General features: G+C 41.7%; 1 protein-coding gene across 2 annotated transcripts in view; it reads right to left on the bottom strand.

The window, feature by feature from the left end:
* cntn1a (contactin 1a) overlaps positions 1–27,135 on the bottom strand; it is a 129,036-nt gene extending 101,901 nt beyond the window's left edge. For both annotated transcript variants that reach the window (XM_083763727.1, XM_083763728.1), the window contains exon 1: positions 26,994–27,135. The gene's annotated coding sequence lies outside the window, so the exon portion shown is untranslated. The remainder of the gene's footprint in view (positions 1–26,993) is intronic.
* Between the last annotated feature and the right edge of the window lie 447 nt (positions 27,136–27,582).

The raw sequence follows: 27,582 nt of genomic DNA, 5'->3' as shown, positions 1-27,582 counted from the left end.
GACTATGGATCTCCTTCACAACTCACTCAGTAGAACTCCAGACTCGTTTCGACTTGTTTTACTCAGCGAAGCCGGCTTGTTTACTCCAGTGAAGGTTACGCCGGCATCTCATTACAGCCAACTCAAGCTTGGTGGTGGAATATACTAGACACCTCACATTACTATGTATGAATAAATAATAGCAACATGTAGTACTATAGCTAACTCCTTGAAGACCACGTGGAGCGTGATCACCACCTTTTCCTCATTATTTCTCGTGTCAAGGACAGGACAAAGCGCCTCTTTCCTAGTTTGGACTAACTGTTTGAAAACAAGAAGCCTTGTCCAGACCTCCTCGAGAGGTTCAAAGTACAGTACACAAGACAAAGCCCGCTCTGTGAATCATGGACTGCCATACTGTATCGGACTGACTGCCAGCACTTTCAAGTCGTTCCATGAATATTCATGTCCACCCATCAGGAAGTCTTCCTGCACTGCCCGTGCCACTGTGAGGCAGAATGTTCACATTTGCATTATTATAATTCTGAAATTCTGGATACTCAGATATTAGGCACAGATGAGATGATAGCCTGACTATGAGAAGCCTTTTTATGAACTGCAGCTGGGATTGCCAATATAAGTACTAACATGTGAGCGAACACTATATCCATGCGTTCACTTTGTTTGCCTTCCTTCTGTGTAAGTTGAGTTATTGATGGTAGAGGATAGCCTGTTATTTCACATAAGTATATGTTATACCTATACCTATATATAATGCAAATATAACAAACAGGGTATTTTACCTAGATGTGAATTCAATATGAACTCCATATACTTTGCCGGGTTTAGCCCCCCCCCTTTAACGCATCTACACAAAATCTCTTTGCTGAAAATAGCCAATCCACATGGTCTATGCCTCTATGGTCTATTTTCGCAGAACTATCACATGCCCAGAACAGGGAGGCTAGGGTTCAAGTGGTTAAAATCCGGGAACCATCAGCAGGTCGGGCCTCTTGTTTACCATTGAGCACATGGCCACGCAGCCAAGACGGCCTGTTGAAAAACAGTATGTGAGCAGTCTGACAATGAACACGTCCTCCTGGGCAAAGAACCTGAGTCATGACTCATCTGGTGTCTGTGGCCAAGTCACAGCGCGTGGTCACATGTCAGAGAGCACACAACAGGTGTACACTTTGAAGACAAGCACTCCTTTGCCAGGCTGGTCGATGTCAAAGTTTGGCTGTGTCGGAGGCTGAAGATGAGTGGGTGTATTTTCTGCCATGGTGTGGATAAATTAGCATTGTTTTACATAATCGCCTTCCCCACAGTCATTTGAGCAGAGTGCTACAGAAATGCACTGTGGCTGATGTAATAACTTAACTTGCAATACTACAGTAAGTACAGTAACTTCGAACAGTGTGTTCAATTATCACCACTTTCCTTCAAACCGCTTAACTGGTGCTGAAGTAGGATAAGAAAGGATTTACAAATGCTTTAACTGCTTTAACTTCTTTTGATATTCTGTTAGTGGTTTTCAAAGGAATGTTTCAAAGAAATGTTTTCTTGCCATTTAGTCCTACCTGCCTGGAGGTAGAACTCTATACAGTAGCACCCACGCTTAGGCCACAATATCCACTCCACAAGATATCTCAACATTGAACAGCCCCATTTCAATGAACCATGCTGAGCACACTAGATAGATATATCTTTATTGTCAGTACAACGAAATTAAAAGTGCCACTAATGCTCCTTGGAAGATGAACACCGAGTTAACTACTTGGCCTCACTCCCCGAACCCACCTCACCCCTGCCCACTTTGACAGGCTGGAATGGCTTAGGGTTGACGACAGAGTACAGCATTTTGCAATGGGTCTGGTCCACAAGATTACACCACCAAGATACCCATGTACCTGTCTAAATACTTCCTTAATGTCAACGAAGTCCACACCCACAACACCAGAGGGAGCTCAACAAACCATGTGCAGCCCAGATTCGGCACAAACAAGGGACTAAATTAATTTCGCTCCTATGCCACCAAAATGTGGAACGCCCTACCAACAGTCATTAAGACAAGCAAATCCCTTGACTCCTTCAAAAGCGCTCTCAAAGGCAGAAGCAGCGAGTGCATTCTCCGGCAGCGGCAGCAGCCACGGCAACGCCGCCAATTGAACCCGTGGCACACTGCCAGACTGGATTACCATCCAAGGTGCCTGGACCACTGAGCCATAATTCTCCAATCTGTTAATAAATCTTTCAATTAATCAATCAAGCATTCTTCTGCGCCTTTCCTGTAGTGCCACCCTCAGGCCAAAATGTCCTTTTGGACTACTTATTTTAGTGACATGATGTGTGAACTGTTGATATGTTGGTTGCTGTATGTTATTTACTTCGTACCACTTAATATCTTTCTTGGCACTTGTTTGCTTGTTTGTTGACTAGGGTTCAACCTTGCACTGTGTAAGCTGCTGGATAAGAGTGTGACTGCTACAGTATAATATGGATAGGAGTCAGTCTGCTAGACTGCAGTATAATATGCCTAATTTAAAAATGGTTTGTTACAGTTTACGGTATTCATTCTGAGTCTGTACGTGTGTGTGTGTGTGTGTGTGTGTGTGTGTGTGTGTGTGTGTGTGTGTGTGTGTGTGTGTGTGTGTGTGTGTGTGTGTGTGTGTGTGTGTGTGTGTGCGCCCCCTCCAGCCTATGGCACTGTGTACTGCAGCATGAAGCATGAATGGAGCTGTGTGTTGGAGATAAGGGGAGGCAGTTTGTTGGGGCGGGGGGGAATTAAGTGAAAGTGCAATGCCCCCCCCCCCCCCCCCCTACTTGACCTCTAGAGAACCTCTCAATAAAATAATCCACCATGTCTTACCACCCGCAACCCATTTGGAAATGGTCCAGAACTACCTCTGCAGAAGTTGCACCACAGTAAAGCCTGGTTTACAGCACAGCAATGTTGCATACAAAGAATAGCTGATCTATATACCGGTACAAGCTCACAATGTGTCACATTTTCGGTGCGTGACATGATGGGGTTAAGTATGAATTACAGGTGCAAGTGTACCTAAACAGCATGTCATTAAAATGCATGTTTTTGTTTCTCTTCTTCTACAGGAATTGATGTTGTGATTGCAATGCTGCCTGCATGGCACCTTCTAAGTCTAGACGGGCTGCTGGTATCTCCATTCTCCACTGATATCTTCATCTGATATCTTCCTTACGATACCCTTCCTCTATGTCGGAAGGGGAGAATAATCTTTAGCAATTTCAATCTGATTCAATCTCTCTCTCTCTCTCTCTCTCTGGGTACTGCCACACCATAGCCGAAAAATATTTTAATTTTTATGCTTGTCGGCAGCTTACATCTGCCGCAGAGGAGAGCGTCAGATGTAAGCTGGCTGTTGCGCAAGTCGTCGGCGGAAGTGGAGCATTTTCTCCATCCACCAGCTGTCTAAAAACCTGTTTTTTCGGCTGCCGACAGCCGAGACTGTCGGCAGCGCAAAACCGTTTCCGCTCTGGTGTGGCAGTACACGCACACTCACACTCACACTCACACTCAATATTAGCTGCTTCATCTCCAGGCAATTTGCTGTGCCTACGTGTACACTGCAAGAATGTCAGCAGCATGATTTAGCAGATTTTCAACAGAATCTCCAGCAGCTCTACTGCACGAGCTCAACCCAGAAACTGAATCTGAAGCGTATGCACTATGCAGAGGCAGAGCCCTAAATAGTCACAAGCTCACCTAAAAGATTATTGTCCAGGGACTTTTGGGGTAGTTTGTCAAAAACTAACATCGTGCCTCAAGCTTGTATGTAACACGATCCCTGTCCACAAGACCTTAGAGACACCCCAGGCACTGTTGCATTTCTTTTTTTATAGTTCAGACTTCAGACCAAAATGTTGGCAGGAAAAGTTTAACCACATGTACCCTAGTATCCCGTCTGCGTTGATCACTTGAGTAGTCTAGTTGGGTGGGGGTTCACCACCCTTTTTGACCACTGGGGGCGCCACTGAGTCAATTAATGCATAAATTATGCAAATGAGTAATTAATTTATGCATTCAATTATTTACATTCCTTGAATTCCATACATTCCATAAATCATAAATCATATTGTATATATATATATATATATATATCATAAATATAATTACCATAGTGTCATCATTAAATAAAAGAAAAAGCTAATTATACATTGGCCCATGACAGCGTGTGTGTGTGCGTGTGTGTGCGTGTGTGCGTGGGGGTCCCCTCCCTTCCTCTTTCTTCCTGTGGGACACAGCTGTGTCGGAACAGCTGTGTTGACCGTGTTGACCGTCTAGACACCTCCGTTTTCAAAGTGTGAAAATGAGAACAATGGGGATTCGATTCCTTTCAAAATGCCGGCTGGCATTCTGAAAAAGTGCCAGGTGCAGGTTCCGAAGGCCAGGTGCAGAGATTCCGCATACAGGTGTGAAAAGGAAACAATAGAGATGTAAATGATGCACTCTGGTGGGGGTGGGGGCTCTCTCCACTCCTTTCAAGTGCCAGGTGGAGATCAGAATGTGTAAACCCCCCCTCAAAACACGGGTGTTGTGTAAACAGGGGTGGGGGGGACTCTCCATTCCTTTCAAGTGCCAGGTGGCTATTGAGAATCCGTTTCAAGTGCCAGGTGGACATCAGAATGTGTTAATTAGATTTTAAAAAACAGGGGTGTTGTGTAAACAAGGGTGGGGGCTCTCTCCACTCCTTTCAAGTGCCAGGTGGCTATTGAGAATCCGTTTCAAGTGCCAGGGGGACATCAGTATATGTTAATTAGATTTTAAAAAACCAGGGGTGGGGGTCCTTATCTTTGATGTGGCTTGTATGCATAATACATGAGGGGGGCACAGGGATGGGGGGTCCCTTATCATTGAAAGTGGTATGTGACATGTGACAGGTGACAGTTGACAGGTGACAGATGACAGCTGACAGCTGACAACAGCTGATAGTTGACAGGGAAAACACATGGCTTTTGTTATGGTTAACCCCAGCATTACATTTTCCATATGCATATATACGTCAGTGTAATGGGATGTACAGTAGGTGTAGTGTAGGCTAGACAGCTAGGGGTGAGTCCATTTTATGTGTTTTCTGCTTATCTATATGTATATGGCTGTATGTATGACTGTCCGTATGGCTGGTTCGGAGGGTACACTCTAGCCAGACTTTTGTTTATTTCTTGGGTAAGTCAAGGATACCCCCACCTAGTGGTCAATTTCTATATATATATATAATTACACTGCAATACCAACTATGCCCTGATGTGATTTTAATGGTTCGTGTTTTGTTTTGTGACTGGAGCAGGCTTCATGCTGTCCTAATGTTGGTGGTTAACGTAGGTCTTGTATTATTTTGGTGGGTGGGGTGGTGTTTGTGAATTTTGCAGGCTTCATGTTTGTCCTAATGTTTGTGGTTAAAGTAGGTCTTGTATTATTTTGGTGTTTTGTGTTGTGTTTTGTGAATTCTGCAGGCTTCATGTTTTTCCTAATGTTTGTGGTTAACGTAGGTCTTGTATTATTTTTGTGTTTTGTGTTGTGTTTTGTGAATAGTGCAGGCTTCATGTGTCCTAATGCTGGTGGTTAACGTAGATCTTGTATTATTTTTGTGTTTTGTGTTGTGTTTTGTGAATTTTGCAGGCTTCATGTTTTGTCTTAATGTTTGTGGTTAAAGTAGGTCTTGTATTATTTTGGTGTTTTGTGTTGTGTTTCTAGAATTTTGCAGGTTTCATGTTTGTCCTAATGTTTTGTTCAACGTAGGTCTTGTATTATTTTTGTGTTTTGTGTTGTGTTTTGTGAATTGTGCAGGCTTCATGTGTCCTAATGTTGGTGGTTAACGTAGGTCTTGTATTATTTTTGTGTTTTGGGTTGTGTTTTGTGAATTTAGCAGGCTTCATGTTTGTCCTAATGTTTTGTTCAACGTAGATCTTGTATTATTTTTGTGTTTTGTGTTGTGTTTTGTGAATTTTGCAGGCTTCATGTTTGTCTTAATGTTTTGTTCAACGTAGGTCTTGTATTATTTTTGTGTTTTGGGTTGTGTTTTGTGAATTTAGCAGGCTTCATGTTTGTCCTAATGTTTTGTTCAACGTAGATCTTGTATTATTTTTGTGTTTTGTGTTGTGTTTTGTGAATTTTGCAGGCTTCATGTTTGTCTTAATGTTTTGTTCAACGTAGATCTTGTATCATTTTGGTGTGTTGGGTGGTGTTTTGTGAATTTTACAGGATTCATGTGTCCTAATGTTTTGTTCAACGTAGGTCTTGTATTATTTTTGTGTTTTGGGAATTTTGCAGGCTTCATGCTGTCCTAATGTTGGTGGTTAACGTAGGTCTTGTATTATCTTGGTGTGTGGGGTGGTGTTTTGTGAATTCTGCAGGCTTCATGTTTTTCCTAATGTTTGTGGTTAAAGTAGGCCTTGTATTATTTTTGTGTTTTGTGTTGTGTTTTGTGAATTGTGCAGGCTTCATGTGTCCTAATGTTGGTGGTTAACGTAGGTCTTGTATTATTTTTGTGTTTTGGGTTGTGTTTTGTGAATTTAGCAGGCTTCATGTTTGTCCTAATGTTTTGTTCAACGTAGATCTTGTATTATTTTTGTGTTTTGTGTTGTGTTTTGTGAATTTTGCAGGCTTCATGTTTGTCTTAATGTTTTGTTCAACGTAGGTCTTGTATTATTTTTGTGTTTTGGGTTGTGTTTTGTGAATTTAGCAGGCTTCATGTTTGTCCTAATGTTTTGTTCAACGTAGATCTTGTATTATTTTTGTGTTTTGTGTTGTGTTTTGTGAATTTTGCAGGCTTCATGTTTGTCTTAATGTTTTGTTCAACGTAGATCTTGTATCATTTTGGTGTGTTGGGTGGTGTTTTGTGAATTTTACAGGATTCATGTGTCCTAATGTTTTGTTCAACGTAGGTCTTGTATTATTTTTGTGTTTTGGGAATTTTGCAGGCTTCATGCTGTCCTAATGTTGGTGGTTAACGTAGGTCTTGTATTATCTTGGTGTGTGGGGTGGTGTTTTGTGAATTCTGCAGGCTTCATGTTTTTCCTAATGTTTGTGGTTAAAGTAGGCCTTGTATTATTTTTGTGTTTTGTGTTGTGTTTTGTGAATTGTGCAGGCTTCATGTGTCCTAATGTTTTGGTCAATGTGGGACTTGTATTATTTTTGGGGTTTTGTGTTGTGTTTTAGAATTTTGCAGGTTTCATGTCGTCCTAATGTTTGTAGTTAACGTAGGTCTTGTATTATTGTTGGTGGTTAACGTAGGTCTTGTATTATCTTGGTGTGTGGGGTGGTGTTTTGTGAATTCTGCAGGCTTCATGTTTTTCCTAATGTTTGTGGTTAAAGTAGGCCTTGTATTATTTTTGTGTTTTGTGTTGTGTTTTGTGAATTGTGCAGGCTTCATGTGTCCTAATGTTTTGGTCAATGTGGGACTTGTATTATTTTTTGGGTTTTGTGTTGTGTTTTAGAATTTTGCAGGTTTCATGTCGTCCTAATGGTTGTAGTTAACGTAGGTCTTGTATTATTTTCGGTGTTTTGGGTTGTGTTTCTAGAATTTTGTAGGTTTCATGTTTGTCCTAATGTTTTGTTCAACGTAGATCTTGTATTATTTTTGTGTTTTGTGTTGTGTTTTGTGAATTTTGCAGGCTTCATGTTTGTCTTAATGTTTTGTTCAACGTAGATCTTGTATTATTTTGGTGGGTTGGGTGGTGTTTTGTGAATTTTACAGGATTCATGTGTCCTAATGTTTTGTTCAACGTAGGTCTTGTATTATTTTTATGTTTTGTGTTGTGTTTTGTGAATTTTGCAGGCTTCATGCTGTCCTAATGTTGGTGGTTAACGTAGGTCTTGTATTATTTTGGTGTGTGGGGTGGTGTTTTGTGAATTCTGCAGGCTTCATGTTTTTCCTAATGTTTGTGGTTAAAGTAGGTCTTGTATTATTTTTGTGTTTTGTGTTGTGGTTTGTGAATTGTGCAGGCTTCATGTGTCCTAATGTTTTGGTCAATGTGGGACTTGTATTATTTTTGGGGTTTTGTGTTGTGTTTTAGAATTTTGCAGGTTTCATGTCGTCCTAATGTTTGTAGTTAACGTAGGTCTTGTATTATTTTCGGTGTTTTGGGTTGTGTTTCTAGAATTTTGTAGGTTTCATGTTGTCCTAATGTTTGTGGTCAATGTAGGACTTGTATTATTTTTAGGGTGTTGGGTGATGTTTTGGGAATTTTGCAGGTTTCATGTTGTCCTAATGTTGGTGGTTAACGTAGGTCTTGTATTATTTTTGGTGTGCTGTGTTGTGTTTTAGAATTTTGTATGTTTCATGTTGTCCTAATGTTTTGGTCAGCATAGGTCTTGTATTATTTTTTTTTGTGTTTTGTGTTGTGTTTTGTGAATTTTGCAGGCTTCATGTTTGTCCTAATGTTTTGTTCAACGTAGATCTTGTATTATTTTTGTGTTTTGTGTTGTGTTTTGTGAATTTTGCAGGCTTCATGTTTGTCTTAATGTTTTGTTCAACGTAGATCTTGTATTATTTTGGTGTGTTGGGTGGTGTTTTGTGAATTTTACAGGCTTCATGTTTGTCTTAATGTTTTGTTCAACGTAGATCTTGTATTATTTTGGTGGGTTGGGTGGTGTTTTGTGAATTTTACAGGATTCATGTGTCCTAATGTTTTGTTCAACGTAGGTCTTGTATTATTTTTATGTTTTGTGTTGTGTTTGTGAATTTTGCAGGCTTCATGCTGTCCTAATGTTGGTGGTTAAAGTAGGTCTTGTATTATTTTTGTGTTTTGTGTTGTGTTTTGTGAATTGTGCAGGCTTCATGTGTCCTAATGTTGGTGGTTAACGTAGGTCTTGTATTATTTTTGTGTTTTGTGTTGTGTTTTGTGAATTTTGCAGGCTTCATGTTTGTCCTAATGTTTTGTTCAACGTAGATCGTGTATTATTTTTGTGTTTTGTGTTGTGTTTTGTGAATTTTGCAGGCTTCATGTTTGTCTTAATGTTTTGTTCAACGTAGATCTTGTATTATTTTGGTGTGTTGGGTGGTGTTTTGTGAATTTTACAGGATTCATGTGTCCTAATGTTTTGTTCAACGTAGGTCTTGTATTATTTTTGTGTTTTGTGTTGTGTTTTGTGAATTTTGCAGGCTTCATGCTGTCCTAATGTTGGTGGTTAACGTAGGTCTTGTATTATTTTGGTGTGTGGGGTGGTGTTTTGTGAATTCTGTAGGCTTCATGTTTTTCCTAATGTTTGTGGTTAAAGTAGGTCTTGTATTATTTTTGTGTTTTGTGTTGTGTTTTGTGAATTGTGCAGGCTTCATGTGTCCTAATGTTTTGGTCAATGTGGGACTTGTATTATTTTTGGGGTTTTGTGTTGTGTTTTAGAATTTTGCAGGTTTCATGTCGTCCTAATGTTTGTAGTTAACGTAGGTCTTGTATTATTTTCGGTGTTTTGGGTTGTGTTTCTAGAATTTTGTAGGTTTCATGTTGTCCTAATGTTTGTGGTCAATGTAGGACTTGTATTATTTTTAGTGTGTTGGGTGATGTTTTGGGAATTCTGCAGGTTTCATGTTGTCCTAATGTTGGTGGTTAACGTAGGTCTTGTATTATTTTTGGTGTGTTGTGTTGTGTTTTAGAATTTTGTATGTTTCATGTTGTCCTAATGTTTTGGTCAGCATAGGTCTTGTATTATTTTTTTGTGTTTTGTGTTGTGTTTTGTGAATTTTGCAGGATTCATGTTGTCCCAATGTTGGTGGTTAACGTAGGTCTTGTATTATTTTTGGTGTTTTGTGTGGTGTTTTAGAATTTTGTAGGTTTTCATGTTGTCCTAATGTTTTGGTCAATGTGGGACTTGTATTATTTTTGGGGTTTTGTGTTGTGTTTTAGAATTTTGCAGGTTTCATGTCGTTCTAATGTTTGTAGTTAACGTAGGTCTTGTATTATTTTCGGTGTTATGGGTTGTGTTTCTATAATTTTGTAGGTTTCATGTTGTCCTAATGTTTGTGGTCAACGTAGGACTTGTATTATTTTTGGAGGGTTGTGTGATGTTTTGGGAATTTTGCAGGTTTCATGTTGTCCTAATGGTTGGGGGTTAACGTAGGGTCTTGTATTATTTTTGTGTTTTGTGTTGTGTTTTGTGAATTTTGTAGGATTCATGTTTTTTTCCTAAGGTTTTGGGGGTTAACGTAGGTCTTGTATTATTTTGGTGTTTTGTGTTGTGTTTTTAGAATTTTACAGGATTCATGTAGTCCTATGTTTTGTTCAACGTAGGTCTTGTATTTATTTTGGTGTATTGTGGGGTGTTTTGTGAATTTTGAAGGATTCATGGGGGTCCTAATGTTTTGGTCAACGTAGGACTTGTATTATTTTTGGTGGGTTGTGTGGTGTTTTGTGAATTTACAGGCTTCATGTTGTCCTAATGTTTTTGTATAACGTATGTCTTGTATTATTTTGGGGGGTATGAGAGAGAATATTATATTATTACTGTTGTAAAACACAAAAATAATACAAGACCTACTTTAACCACAAACATTAGGAAAAACATGAAGCCTACAGAATTCACAAAACACCACCCCACACACCAAAATAATACAAGACCTACGTTAACCACCAACATTAGGACAGCATGAAGCCTGCAAAATTCACAAAACACAACACAAAACACAAAAATAATACAAGACCTACGTTGAACAAAACATTAGGACACATGAATCCTGTAAAATTCACAAAACACCACCCAACACACCAAAATAATACAAGATCTACGTTGAACAAAACATTAAGACAAACATGAAGCCTGCAAAATTCACAAAACACAACACAAAACACAAAAATAATACACGATCTACGTTGAACAAAACATTAGGACAAACATGAAGCCTGCAAAATTCACAAAACACAACACAAAACACAAAAATAATACAAGACCTACGTTAACCACCAACATTAGGACACATGAAGCCTGCACAATTCACAAAACACAACACAAAACACAAAAATAATACAAGACCTACTTTAACCACCAACATTAGGACAGCATGAAGCCTGCAAAATTCACAAACACAACACAAAACATAAAAATAATACAAGACCTACGTTGAACAAAACATTAGGACACATGAATCCTGTAAAATTCACAAAACACCACCCAACCCACCAAAATAATACAAGATCTACGTTGAACAAAACATTAAGACAAACATGAAGCCTGTAAAATTCACAAAACACCACCCAACACACCAAAATAATACAAGATCTACGTTGAACAAAACATTAAGACAAACATGAAGCCTGCAAAATTCACAAAACACAACACAAAACACAAAAATAATACAAGATCTACGTTGAACAAAACATTAGGACAAACATGAAGCCTGCAAAATTCACAAAACACAACACAAAACACAAAAAAAAATAATACAAGACCTATGCTGACCAAAACATTAGGACAACATGAAACATACAAAATTCTAAAACACAACACAGCACACCAAAAATAATACAAGACCTACGTTAACCACCAACATTAGGACAACATGAAACCTGCAAAATTCCCAAAACATCACCCAACACCCTAAAAATAATACAAGTCCTACATTGACCACAAACATTAGGACAACATGAAACCTACAAAATTCTAGAAACACAACCCAAAACACCGAAAATAATACAAGACCTACGTTAACTACAAACATTAGGACGACATGAAACCTGCAAAATTCTAAAACACAACACAAAACCCCAAAAATAATACAAGTCCCACATTGACCAAAACATTAGGACACATGAAGCCTGCACAATTCACAAACCACAACACAAAACACAAAAATAATACAAGACCTACTTTAACCACAAACATTAGGAAAAACATGAAGCCTGCAGAATTCACAAAACACCACCCCACACACCAAAATAATACAAGACCTACGTTAACCACCAACATTAGGACAGCATGAAGCCTGCAAAATTCACAAAACACAACACAAAACATAAAAAATAATACAAGACCTACGTTGAACAAAACATTTAGGACACATGAATCCTGTAAAATTCACAAAACACCACCCAACCCACCAAAATAATACAAGATCTACGTTGAACAAAACATTAAGACAAACATGAAGCCTGCAAAATTCACAAAACACAACACAAAACACAAAAATAATACAAGATCTACGTTGAACAAAACATTAGGACAAACATGAAACCTACAAAATTCTAGAAACACAACCCAAAACACCGAAAATAATACAAGACCTACGTTAACTACAACCATTAGGACGACATGAAACCTGCAAAATTCTAAAACACAACACAAAACCCAAAAAATAATACAAGTCCCACATTGACCAAAACATTAGGACACATGAAGCCTGCACAATTCACAAAACACAACACAAAACACAAAAATAATACAAGGCCTACTTTAACCACAAACATTAGGAAAAACATGAAGCCTGCAGAATTCACAAACACCACCCCACACACCAAGATAATACAAGACCTACGTTAACCACCAACAATAATACAAGACCTACGTTAACTACAAACATTAGGACGACATGAAACCTGCAAAATTCTAAAACACAACACAAAACCCCAAAAATAATACAAGTCCCACATTGACCAAAACATTAGGACACATGAAGCCTGCACAATTCACAAAACACAACACAAAACACAAAAATAATACAAGGCCTACTTTAACCACAAACATTAGGAAAAACATGAAGCCTGCAGAATTCACAAAACACCACCCCACACACCAAGATAATACAAGACCTACGTTAACCACCAACATTAGGACAGCATGAAGCCTGCAAAATTCCAAAACACAAAAATAATACAAGACCTACGTTGAACAAAACATTAGGACACATGAATCCTGTAAAATTCACAAAACACCACCCAACACACCAAAATGATACAAGATCTACGTTGAACAAAACATTAAGACAAACATGAAGCCTGCAAAATTCACAAAACACAACACAAAACACAAAAATAATACAAGATCTACGTTGAACAAAACATTAGGACAAACATGAAGCCTGCTAAATTCACAAAACACAACCCAAAACACAAAAATAATACAAGACCTACGTTGAACAAAACATTAAGACAAACATGAAGCCTGCAAAATTCACAAAACACAACACAAAACACAAAAATAATACAAGATCTACGTTGAACAAAACATTAGGACAAACATGAAGCCTGCTAAATTCACAAAACACAACCCAAAACACAAAAATAATACAAGACCTACGTTAACCACCAACATTAGGACACATGAAGCCTGCACAATTCACAAAACACAACACAAAACACAAAAATAATACAAGGCCTACTTTAACCACAAACATTAGGAAAAACATGAAGCCTGCAGAATTCACAAAACACCACCCCACACACCAAGATAATACAAGACCTACGTTAACCACCAACATTAGGACAGCATGAAGCCTGCAAAATTCCCAAAACACAAAAATAATACAAGACCTACGTTGAACAAAACATTAGGACACATGAATCCTGTAAAATTCACAAAACACCACCCAACACACCAAAATGATACAAGATCTACGTTGAACAAAACATTAAGACAAACATGAAGCCTGCAAAATTCACAAAACACAACACAAAACACAAAAATAATACAAGATCTACGTTGAACAAAACATTAGGACAAACATGAAGCCTGCTAAATTCACAAAACACAACCCAAAACACAAAAATAATACAAGACCTACGTTGAACAAAACATTAAGACAAACATGAAGCCTGCAAAATTCACAAAACACAACACAAAACACAAAAATAATACAAGATCTACGTTGAACAAAACATTAGGACAAACATGAAGCCTGCTAAATTCACAAAACACAACCCAAAACACAAAAATAATACAAGACCTACGTTAACCACCAACATTAGGACACATGAAGCCTGCACAATTCACAAAACACAACACAAAACACAAAAATAATACAAGACCTACGTTGAACAAAACATTAGGACAAACATGAAACCTGCAAAATTCTAGAAACACAACACAAAACACCAAAATAATACAAGACCTACTTTAACCACAAACATTAAGACAAAACATGAAGCCTGCAAAATTCACAAAACACAACACAAAACACAAAAATAATACAAGATCTACGTTAACCACCAGCATTAGGACACATGAAGCCTGCACTATTCACAAAACACAACACAAAACACAAAATAATACAAGACCTACGTTAACCACAAACATTAGGAAAAACATGAAGCCTGCAGAATTCACAAAACACAACACAAAACACCAAAATAATACAAGACCTACTTTAACCACAAACATTAGGACAAACATGAAGCCTGCAAAATTCACAAACACCACCCCACCCACCAAAATAATACAAGACCTACGTTAACCACCAACATTAGGACAGCATGAAGCCTGCTCCAGTCACAAAACAAAACACGAACCATTAAAATCACATCAGGGCATAGTTGGTATTGCAGTGTAATTATATATATATATAGAAATTGACCACTAGGTGGGGGTATCCTTGACTTACCCAAGAAATAAACAAAAGTCTGGCTAGAGTGTACCCTCCGAACCAGCCATACGGACAGTCATACATACAGCCATATACATATAGATAAGCAGAAAACACATAAAATGGACTCACCCCTAGCTGTCTAGCCTACACTACACCTACTGTACATCCATTACACTGACGTATATATGCATATGGAAAATGTACTGCTGGGGTTAACCATAACAAAAGCCATGTGTTTTCCCTGTCAACTATCAGCTGTTGTCAGCTGTCAGCTGTCATCTGTCACCTGTCAACTGTCACCTGTCACATGTCACATACCACTTTCAATGATAAGGGGACCCCCCATCCCTGTGCCCCCCTCAGGTATTATGCATACAAGCCACATCAAAGATAAGGACCCCCACCCCTGGTTTTTTAAAATCTAATTAACATATACTGATGTCCCCCTGGCACTTGAAACGGATTCTCAATAGCCACCTGGCACTTGAAAGGAGTGGAGAGAGCCCCCACCCTTGTTTACACAACACCCCTGTTTTTTTAAAATCTAATTACACATTCTGATGTCCACCTGGCACTTGAAACGGATTCTCAATAGCCACCTGGCACTTGAAAGAATGGAGAGTCCCCCCACCCCTGTTTACACAACACCCGTGTTTTGAGGGGGGTTTACACATTCTGATCTCCACCTGGCACTTGAAAGGAGTGGAGAGAGCCCCCACCCCCACCAGAGTGCATCATTTACATCTCTATTGTTTCCTTTTCACACCTGTATGCGGAATCTCTGCACCTGGCCTTCGGAACCTGCACCTGGCACTTTTTCAGAATGCCAGCCGGCATTTTGAAAGGAATCGAATCCCCATTGTTCTCATTTTCACACTTTGAAAACGGAGGTGTCTAGACGGTCAACACGGTCAACACAGCTGTTCCGACACAGCTGTGTCCCACAGGAAGAAAGAGGAAGGGAGGGGACCCCCACGCACACACGCACACACACGCACACACACACGCTGTCATGGGCCAATGTATAATTAGCTTTTTCTTTTATTTAATGATGACACTATGGTAATTATATTTATGATATATATATATATATATATATACAATATGATTTATGATTTATGGAATGTATGGAATTCAAGGAATGTAAATAATTGAATGCATAAATTAATTACTCATTTGCATAATTTATGCATTAATTGACTCAGTGGCGCCCCCAGTGGTCAAAAAGGGTGGTGAACCCCCACCCAACTAGACTACTCACTTGGTAAAAATGTGCAGATTTACAAGGCCAGTAGGCCACGCATTGAGAGCTTGTAGATCAGTTATTTTTGGCAAAGACATTTGGTGCGTATACCTTTATTATCCCGTGGGGGAAATTCAGTCGCCCTGAGGCGGCACAGCAGTTAAGGTTACAGAGTTACAGGTAAAGAGTGAAAGAGAAAAGGTACAGGTGTGTAGAGCAGTACAACGCAAAAAGAAAAAACAAGAAACATCGACAACAACACAGAGCAACAGCATACGGAAGTAAAAACAAATAAAGTGTCCATTACAGTCAGTGCTCATAAGTGTCTCTAGATGGCCGGTAATGAGGGTGCTGGTATCTCAACTGACATCTTCATCACTTCTTTACGATACCCTTCCTCTATGTCGGGAGGGGAGAATCATCTTTAGCAATTTCTATCTGACCTCCTCCCTCCCTCCCTCCGTCTCTGTCTCTCTCTCCCCCACCCCCCCCACCCCCCCCCCCCCCCCCCTCTCTCTCTCTCTCTCTCTCTCTCTCTCTCTCTCTCTCTCTCTCTCCTCTCTCTCTCTCTCTCTCTCTCTCTCTCTCTCTCTCTCTCTCTCTCTCTCTCTCTCTCTCTCTCCTCTCTCTCTCTCTCTCTCTCTCTCTCTCTCTCCTCTCTCTCTCTCTCTCCTCTCTCTCTCTCTCTCTCTCCTCATATGAAAGTGCCAAGAGAATTCCATATCAATCCAGTCAGTAGTTTTTAAGATATCTTGCTTGGGACCAAAGTGTTAGACAGACGGACCGGCAAGGCTCCACTTTAGAGTCTCGCTGCATGCAAGGTGGTTACAAGGTGGTGGTTACATCACCCAGTGGACTTCAAGGCCAGATGTGACAACAGTATCATTCTCACAAAAAAAAAAGCTCATTCAAAGACACAAGCTTTGTTCTGGCCCTTTCATTCACCCTCATTAGGTATGCAATGACGGCGCTCATTTGAGACCTTTTGAGAGCGTCCGGAGAGAAAACGAGTTTGTTAGCGTGAAACGGGGAAACCGACCTTGTTTTGTCACGCTCGCCTACATCGAATGCTAATGCCCCCCCCCCCACCCACACACACACACACACACACACACACACACATCAATGGTCCCTTCAAAGCAAGATGCTGAGGAAGGACCAGGGGCTCCTCAGGCACTGACCAACACCAACACAAACACACCAGCAGCACGGCACGGCACGGCACAAGCATAGAGAGAAGACATCAGCCTGGCGCCTGGCTCTAGCCATGGCTTTTTTTTTCTTCTGGTTATGCTGGTGGAAGGAATGAGGGGAGACCTCCAACCATTTTGTCCTCTGTTCTATACTCATTAGCCCTCTCTCTCTCTCTCGTCCCCTCTTTCCCTTTCACTCGCTCTTTCACTTTTCTCCCCCGTTCTCCCTCTCTCTGTCCATTCACAGCCACGTCATTGAAAGCCTTCAGGGCTGGACAACGGGCATTCTAAATGAGTGTTAAATCAATACAGGCAGGGTGCAGCCATGACTGTGGTCATTATGGCCATCGCAGGCATTCATAAACTGTGGACTGTGTGAGAGCACAATGCAACCTCAGGTTCCGATAAATATAGTGCCTGAAAACTCTCATTGGTGGGCAAGTTCTCTTGCAAGTTCTCATGGGTGGTGGGAAAATAAAATGCAGCACGAAGTTGAAGTCACTACGATATTGAACGAAGATAGACACGTGGGGGAGGGGGGCTTGTTATTGGATATGTGTATGTGCAGCGAATTGCATTAGAATGGATATATTGATGTTGAGTCGAATGAGACAACCTGACACTAAGAAGACGATGGGTGGTCTTAGATTAGCACTGAGGGTAAACATACAGGAGATTGAATAATGGGCAGAGCAGTGGGACTCACTAAGGCCTTGGCCGCCCCCCGGGAGTACTGTTAGTGCTATGCTTCCCATCTCTGCCAAGCGTAATGGGATTTCTGGAGTTTAAATGCACTTCACTCACTATGTGGAGCCGGTGGGAAGGTAAACTATTGATCCACAAACACGCTGTCCAGGCCTAACAGAGGGAAAACAGATCCCGGCCCCATAATGTATAATAGGGCTTCCCGAGAGCCTGGCTTCCTCAGTATTCCCTCCACGCGCATAGGGGAGTCCTTTGGCTCTTGGCTGGCTCAGCGATTAGCCTTCTATCCAACCATCTCACACAAACAGACCCTCCCCCCCTAAAGGCTAGAGGTCAGGCTGCTATGGAGCTGGCGCGCAGCACCAAGGGCATTTCTGATTAGCGTAGGAATCCCTTCCGCTTCCCTTCCGTCTTTCACTCTCCTCACTGATGCACGACTGATGATGGACAACTCATTAGGTCTCCGGTCTAGAACGCAATTACGACAAATGAGGATGATCTGTCAAGCAGACAAGGCATCTAACATGGCTGTAGGACGACATCGCCAGTCGGGATTGAAATGAACCATGATGGTGGCATTGAAAGGAGCTACTGTGGTGTGGTTAGTGGTTGCATTCGAGGCAGAGTTATAGTCTCTGGATGGAGTTGTGTTCCTCGACTTCTTGACATGTCCCTGATGCCATAGCAACAGGCCTTGCTCAACTCCCCCCCCCCACACCCCTCTGAGAGTGACTCTGCAACACGGAAGGAGAACACGTGTGTCTCTAATTGGACAGCTGCCTGCACTGTGCAGTCACGTTCTCTACTGCTGAGTTAAGCCCGATTTGGTCGTGCGCTGGTGCCACGTACGCACTGACATAGCAGATCGAGTTTGTAGATCTGCTATTTTCAGGGTGCCACAGGATAATAACAGAGCATGCAGTTGTACACACACACACACACACACACACACACACACACACACACGAGAGGCTATATTATTAGCTGTGTTGTGAAGGTGGTGTGACCATATCAACAGAGGGGGTATGGCTTCCAATAAGGACCTGTGATTACATTTCTTCATCTCCTTTAATCACATGAGAGTTGCTTGCAATGAATACAGTACATATTCCGGGGTAGACATCTATCTATACATGCACATGCACCGCTGCCCAATGCCCATGCTACATATATGGAGCTGGCCTGCCCTGTTCTGGGCATGCCTGACAGCCTTTGCCCAGGTGCTGGACCTGATCACCCCTATCTCTCCATACTGTATTGTATTGTATATGGATCTGGACCTGATCACCCCTATCTCTGTCTCCATACTGTATATGGATCTGGCCTGTTCTGACATCACAACACGGGCATCACTCTAGTTGGATGAAAACAGCCAATCTACAGACTCAGAGTCACAACACACTTTGTGTCGCCCTATGTGAGCTTGTGGATCAGCTATGTTTGGAGAGTGAAAAAAGTAGCGGACCAAGTATAGAGCCCTAGGCTTAGGGGACCCAGTCAACCAAGTATAGAGCCCTAGGCCTAGGGGACCCAGTCAACCAAGTATAGAGCCCTAGGCCTAGGGGACCCAGTCAACCAAGTATAGAGCCCTAGGCCTAGGGGACCCAGTCAACCAAGTATAGAGCCCTAGGCCTAGGGGACACAGTCAACCAAGTATAGAGCCCTAGGCCTAGGGGACACAGTCAACCAAGTATAGAGCCCTAGGCCTAGGGGACCCAGTCAACCAAGTATAGAGCCCTAGCCCTAGGGGACCCAGTCAACCAAGTATAGAGCCCTAGGCCTAGGGGACCCAGTACTTCTTCATACATGTTTAGAGGTATGTCATTGAAGATAATCTGGATTGTACAACATGTCTTGCAGTAGTCTATGGCCGACACATACAATGCTTTCTATAGTGCAAGGCAATGATTTCACTGCAGTTAACCTAATCTTGTACACTCCACTCAGTCGTTAACCTAATCTTGTACACTCCACTTGTCTTTGATTGCAATTTCATGTCATATCTTGCATGACAAGAATAGCATAAATCGCAAAGAAAAAACCCTGTAATGCTCAACACAGAAAACAATGCCAAGGACTAAATCTGCTGTTGTTCTTGGACACAGACAGATGGTTCCATTGCGTCTGAAAAGAGAACTCAGTCCGCTCTGTGTAACACGATATTTCTGCTCAGTCAAATACTAAGCTCTGAACTCGTTAACCTTTGCAATGTCGACACTTTGTAGCCTCTTTATAGTAGCTCGTTAGCCACACAGTTCTTGATATTATTGTGGAAGCCGAACACAACCCTGCCAAGTCTGACAAGCTAATGAACTACCGGTAGTAACAATCTATTGCTTATCATCAGCTGTCATTGTAATGGCATCGATCGGCACACCAAGCCAAAATATGAGCCGAAAAGAAAGAGTTTAAGAATGTGTGCTCTTGACCGCAATTAGCAGCAGAAGGACAAGCTTTTGCAATCTACTTCTAATTTATGTGCACAAATCCCGAATGATTTCGTTTTTGAATTAGTAAAGTCTAAAAATACCTCAGAGGAAGAGTCAACTGTGGCAAATGGGAACACAAGGTTAACACTCCTGTCAGTTTTTAACCCAGTTAGACACTGTACTCAAATGTAACCAACCATCTTGTCTTACAATCATTTGTCTGTTATGTTAAAGATCATGCAATCCTGCAATAACTTTCATGTCCTACCTGGGTCTGGGATTGGAACTTGGGTCTCACCCCATCAGAGAATACATTTCTACTACTCATCCCAGAGAAGGTCATGGTCTGGTCAGGGAAGATATTGCACTCATGTGCTTCAGGCATGCCTTGTCATCCAGTAATGATCCTGACTCATACCTGGCACCAGGGTCTAAATGTCTCAATGAAAGAGTAGGGAGACTACCTCCTCTATTGCACATGGACTAGTTATGTTGTAACTAGTTGCTATTGTTCAGGTTGGTTAACCACTTAAACCCTACAGTAACTCACTCTATACAAATAGTGATAATAGCTGAACTACATGCTCACAATGTGTCATATCGTGAGTCATTGTGAGCTTGTAAATCAGCTATTTCCACTAAAGTTTCTGCCTACATGCCCAAAAAAAGACATGTTCCAACAGGGACAGTGACGGATAATTGACAGTGAACCTGCTACTCAATACATTAAAAACTCTCATAATCTGACATTGATCAATGTCATCTTATTTGACTTGTGAGCTGGCAACGAAAGATACGCAGCCATTCCCGAACAGTACCTCCTTGTCTCACTCACATTATCTTAATGGAACGAGCGCTAATCTGATTCTGAAGGAGACATCACTCTGGCTGATGGACAAGCTGGAGGAAACCACCAGAGTGACGGAGGAAGCTCAGCAGCACTTTATCAGCAAACAAACTCAGATAAGGTTAAACTTTCAATGACAACGTGGTTCATTACATTACATCTTCTCCTTCCTCTTGGGATTGTTGGGTTTCTTTTTTATATTCAAAACGCCTCTGCTAAAAGGTTTTCCAACTTTCTGCAATAAGAACCTGATTTATTTTTAAAAAGCTGGTAAAAACATATAATTTCATCAGTAGCACTATGAAGCATTTTCCCTTTTTCAGCAGCCTGTATTGTGCACAACATTGGTTCTCAACATGGGTCCAGGGACCCCCAGGGGTCTTTGGTGGGGTTCCAACTTCCAACGTGAGTGAACAACACACACTGAATATTGTTGGTGTCTGGCAGAAACCTCTTAGATCCATATTCTAACGTTTTGTGTTTTTTGTAAATCAACGCCCTACTTGATCATACTACAGCGTCACGCAAATGCATCAAAATGAACAGATCCACAAACTCAAAACGCAGAGCTTGAATCCTGAAAAGCAACAGTTTTGGACATATGAGGTTTCCACCCAACAGAGACGATATAACTGTACATGCATGCACGCACGTCGCATGCACAGATTGCACACACACACACACACACACACACACACACACACACACACACACACACTTCTCTAAAACATCTTGAACCAAGCTTAGACTAAATAATTAGCAGTAATTATGAGTCTGTACTGGAAGATCTGCAAGGGCCCAGGTGGTGGGTAGCGATCTCACAGTGTGAAATCTGTTGAGCTATGTAGGCAACAGTCAGTGGTCCCACAAACTGAACACCACTCCAGGAAGCAGAGAGATTCTAGTCTATTCAGTCAAATCTGGGAGGGGAGAGGAAAAGGGTTCTATCGAATTGGCTATGACAACGGAAAAAGCATAGAACTGTTTATTTGCAGTATTTATTTTTATAGCGGTGGTTTGGCAGGGATCCATCCATGCAGTGTAATCCTCAGTGTTAATTCAGTGTAACTCAGCGTGTAAGAATTTAACTAACGTACCATTATGGGTCCATTTCGTTATAATTATGTGCACACTCTCAGAGTTAAATGACATTGTTGTGTTTGTTTTTGGCTTTTCTGCCTTTAATGATGGATACAAGTGAAGACTGACATAGGAAAGAGTGAGAGAGAGACGGGGAGAGACATGCAGCAAAGGTTGTCATGAACGGGACTTGAACACGCAACACGCTGTCAGGCCAGAGCCTACAGTATGTGTGGCATGCGCCTGGACCACTAGGCCAGCGGGCACCCCAGTGTGTGTGTGTGTGTGTGTGTGTGTGTGTGTGTGTGTGTGTGTGTGTGTGTGTGTGTGTGTGTGTGTGTGTGTGTGTGTGTGTGTGTGTGTGTGTGTGTGTGTGTGTGTGTGTGTGTGTGCGCGAGTGCGAGTGTGTGTGTGTGTGGAGAAATAAGGGGAGAATAGACAGTGAGAGAATGGAAGCGTATCATAGCCTGACGTGTTGGATGCAGACAAACAGAGATACAGCAGCAGAGGGAGACTGAGGCCCTTTTCTCCTCTACAGAGGAGTGGTCTGTTTCCAGGCAAACGCAGAAGACGTCATGTGTGTGTGTGTGTGTGTGTGTGTGTGTGTCTCTCTCTCTCTCTCTCTCTCTCTCTCTCTCTCTCTCTCTCTCTCTCTCCCTTCTTTGCTGGTGTACCATTAGTGCATCTCTCTATTGATCGCCACTGACTGTGTAAATTGCTGAGCAATCTAAAGACAGCATCAAGACGAGAGCATCACATGTTTTATCAGCAGCAGGACAGACAGGGCAAGGCACTAGACTGCACCACTTAATATGTATGTGTGTGTGTGTGTGTGTGTGTGTGTGTGTGTGTGTGTGTGTGTGTGTGTGTGTGTGTGTGTGTGTGTGTGTGTGTGTGTGTGTGTGTGTGCGTCAGTGAGTGAGTGAGTAAGTCAGTCAGTCAGTCAGTGAGTGAGTGAGTGAGTGAGTGAGTGAGTGAGTCAGTAAGTGAGTCAGTGAGTGAGTCAGTGAGTGAGTGAGTGAGTGAGTGAGTGAGTGAGTCAGTAAGTGAGTCAGTGAGTGAGTCAGTGAGTGAGTCAGTGAGTGAGTCAGTGAGTGAGTCAGTGAGTGATTAGTGGGTGAGTGAGTGAAACTAACGAATGTCTTGAGAGCGTAAAATGAAACCAAATGGACTCCTGAGTGGACCTGAGTGGCAAGGACGGAGTTCTCTGTTCAATCAATTAGTAACACCCAGTGCTCAGGACGGAGATTGATAAAAAGGACGGAGATTATTGATATCAAAACCGATCGCTTCGCTCCACAGGCTGGCAGTGTCTGTTGCGCAACATTATTACCGGTACGTTATTTTCCGGTGGGACGTCATCGAAAATGTTCCACCCCATTTTAGCCGACGAGACCGAAAATCTTAAAACGTAAATAACTCTTGATCTAAATCATTCCGTCCAATTCTAAGCAAAGATTATGTGGTAGACGGCCCATCATGGTCCCATCGCTAGAATTATAATTCTAGTCACGTTAGAATTAACCATATCTCCCGCTGTTGTCAGTCGCCTCGGAGTGTTTTGGCTACATCAAACTACTTCAGCTACATCCGGGATAACACCTGTTCCGTCGCTAAATGTACTCCGCTGCTATAAATTGCTGGGCGCTCTGATTTAATGGATTGAATAACCCTGGGCGTTCGGGGAGGCCAAAACAGACCTGGAGAAGTGGCGAGTGAGGCAAAGACGACCGGACTATCGTGGGCCCAGCTGAAGAAAACTGCTGAAAACAGAGTCCGATGGCGGGGTGTGATTGCGGCCCTATGCTCCACCTAGGAGCCTACAGGAATAAGTCAAGTAAGTGAATTTTGGCTGGTCCAAGGACCAAGGGAGCTTGTTAAGTTACAGATAATCACACTGCCCTTACACTCCAGCAAACAGACCTAACAAAACACACCCTCTTCTCCTTATGATACTTCTAGAAACGGGGTGTTAAAGATCTAGGCCCATTTGGTTAGCAACTCTCCATCATTTAGCTGGGGACCACCTGGAACCCCCTCAAGGCCCACTGGTGGTCCCCAGACCACTGGTTGAAAACGACTGCTCTAAAGTATACTGTACCAGTTGAGTGTACTGCATAATATGCATATTATTACGACGCATGCATGCACACACACACACACACACACGTGTGTATGCATCTATGTGCACAGAAAATGTGTGATGTAAGCAGCTTCCCGTTTGCATAATTCATTTTGAGGAATAATTAAACATGTCTATGGGGCAGATGCCTTTGCCGACGCAACTGGCATTCAATGTGCCCATAGAAACGTTGGCCAAAGTGCCCCATGCTGCTGCCAAATGCCAGAGCTGCCAGTCAACCAAGAGTCCTTTCACTCTCAAATACAAAATGTCTATCTTACTCTGGCTTAATGCTTTGACTCTTTGCCCAAAAGGTTAGGGCCACCAGGGAATTAAGAGGACATCAGGGAACAAATCTTATCTCTCCAAAAAAAATTCAAATCTAATCTAGAAAACAAACTAAAAAACTACCATAATCTTACTTGACAAATATCCAAGACGATTAATTACCCCCCCCCCCTGTCCGTTTGCCTCACGTTTATGAATGAAGACTCTTAGTAATGTTTGAAGTAGCAGTAGCACTCTTCTGATTCAATGATACATACTACACAAAAATAAAACATGAGAAGTGGCCAAGTGGTTAGGGCCATATATACGTATGGTAGGGCACATACCAGAGAGTACCCAGAGAGTGCCCAGTTCTCTGTATGTCCCGTACTCTCTCTCTACTATCTCTGTCAGATCAAGGCTTACAAATGCCACCAAAAAATAACTTAATACTGTATATTTATGTCCGTGTTGAAATACACTCTCTGTGTGACTGACCGGAACACTGTGTGAGGCTGAGACTGGAATGCTTCATACAACACCGTCACATTTTACAACTTTGGCATTTAGCAGATGCTCTTTATCCAGAGCGACTTACAAAAGTGTGTGAGATCAGGGTCAACAGCATGTAAAAGATCATAAGTAGTAGGTAGAGTGCAAAGAAAAACGATTTAGCGTCTAACATCTATTTTAAAAGAGCACTGTTATATTATAAATTATTCCGCATCCAGTCCAAAGGACTCCAGTGCCCCTGGGATGCTGAAGTAGCAAAACTTACAGCTAAAATCCATACTATCTACAACTTATTTTTACAAAGTACAGCAAGGGGATGCTGTTTGCTGTCATAACAAAATCAGTCACCTAAGACAGGATGGGGGGGTCGGTGCAGCTAAGGACGCGTTAATTGTGAGTTCTCATATGTGTTCAAAGTAAACTTGTACATTCTCCAAGTTAAATGAACCCTGAGGATTTTACTCATTCGGTTCCATTTTTACACTTTATTTATGCCTCTGATTAGATCCAGCTGTCTTCCCAGAACAGCCAGCATATTTTCAGCAAACAAGTCAGGGTGCCCCCAGGGCCAAGGGAAAAGTGAAATTAATTCCCTTGGAATTATTAGAATATATACTCTCATGTACAATTATGACATTTTCATTTGAAATCTTTATAAGGGTCCCTCTAGAAGTAGAACAAACACATTTAACGTGAAATGGGGTACAGTCAGACTCACAATAACACAATAATAATAATAACCCCATTTCATCATACAAAAAAATGACTTTCCAGACATAGCTCTACAGTGCAGAGAGACAGAAAACAGCTTGCAGGTGACCTTACAGTAGGTCATATGCCATGCATGGAAGGACGACGGCACAGAGTGATTATATACCTGGTGAGTTCAACTAATTAGGACACCTTCAGGCAAGTGGCAACGAGAGAGGAACTAATTAGTAAAAATCACTCGTTGGAACTTGGAATGAAAACCTGCACCCTCTCTCTCCATCCTGAGTGGGCACAGCACCCTCTCTCTCCGTCCTCCATGGCCCATGAGTGGGCACAGCACATTTCTACTACACTCCCCTGGCTCTCAACATGGGGGGCAAGGGTCCCTGGGTGGGTTCCACAGCCTTACAGGTCTGTAACTCAAGAGTGTAGAGATTTCTACACTCTCAGAATAAGATTAACACTGAGGATTTTGCAGTGTTACATTGAGGGGGTCCCAGAGGTTGGTCTAATATGAATATCAAACTGCATGGGGGTCCTTGAAATGAAAAGGGTTGAGAATCACTGCTCTCTACAGTCTACACATTCACGTTAGGTGATGATAGGACGCACCCATACTGTACAGACTAGTAGTACAGTACAGTATGTAGGGTAATAATACCCTCTGCTCTGCCTGGCAAGGTGTGCAGTTCGATTCATTCCCCTGCTGTCCCAATTCTGTTGCGTCTCATGCATCCTTTGCCATAAATGCTTCGATATCAATCAAATCAAAATGATATTCATATACTTCATGATGACAATACTAAAATGTTTACAGCCGGGGGTGTTCCCACAGTCCCACCTCGCTGACTAATAAAGCCAGATAAGACAGGCAGGAAGCATTCGTGTGTTGTTGGCATAAATAAGCCTCGCTAATGGTCTCCAGGCTCCAGAACGACCGAGCGAAATGTTTGTACATACTTTACAACCACATGTTGTGGGATATGGCTTCATTATAATACACACAAACCTGCCCGACAACTGCTGCTCACTGCACAGCATCGCTAATGGGATTGTTGTGGCAGAGAGACTGCCATGGCAGCACGATTCATTCATTCGTGTAGATAAGACAGTAACATAGTCGTTCAAACGGCACTGCAAATTATGCGTCTACAAATACAGCACGTGTAAAATAACGCCCTTTAGTCAAACAAGCATGTAAACCGGTACATGTAATTCTGCATTGCGGTAATAGGCTCCATTCATCCCGTGTGCGTCTCACTTGTAAACAACAGTGATTTTCGGAGAGCTGTCAGTTGCAACGCCCGGGCTTTTCGCCCACAAAAACACTATTAATTTCATGCTTTCATTATCCTTACCTCCCGTGTGGTAGTGGTAGTGGACGGCCCGCCCGCTCCTCCGTGTAACCTTCACGTTCACGACACGCGCGCACCTGCTCAGCAGCAGCAGCACCGCATCGCCGGACGCTCAGCAGCGGCGAAAGAAACGTCCAGGATGAGGATGATGATGATGGGAATGGGATGGTGGTGGTGGGTGAGTGTCACCGTCCTGAGGGGGGCGCTGGACCTGCTCTGCTGCCCTGCTGCTGCTCCATGTATGGGCCAACTGAATTGAACTGTCAGTTAGGCAGAAAAAAGCATCCTTGATCCTTCCAGGAACAAACTGCTAGCTCATCTTAAGTCCTGTCTGCGTCATCCTATATCGTTTTCAATCATTAATATTAGGTTACCAACTTCTGTTCTTTGACTAAATAGAAGTGTATATTTTGTACACTTTTTTGTCTCTGAATGTTTTTGATGAATTGAACAACCCTCGATCTTGTAAACAAGTGCAATGCTTTATTGGGTCGTCCACTCACAGTTGACAGTTTTTGTATTGAGTTGTTGCTTGAAATGTACTGTAATTCTGCAAACTGTTAATAAATAAATACTTCAATCAATCAACCTG

The sequence above is a fragment of the Protomyctophum parallelum genome (genome assembly GCF_964188405.1).
Source record: "Protomyctophum parallelum genome assembly, chromosome: 4".
NCBI lineage: Eukaryota > Metazoa > Chordata > Actinopteri > Myctophiformes > Myctophidae > Protomyctophum > Protomyctophum parallelum.
Note: the sequence above shows the minus strand (reverse complement) of the source record. Positions and strands in the feature narration are given on the sequence as shown.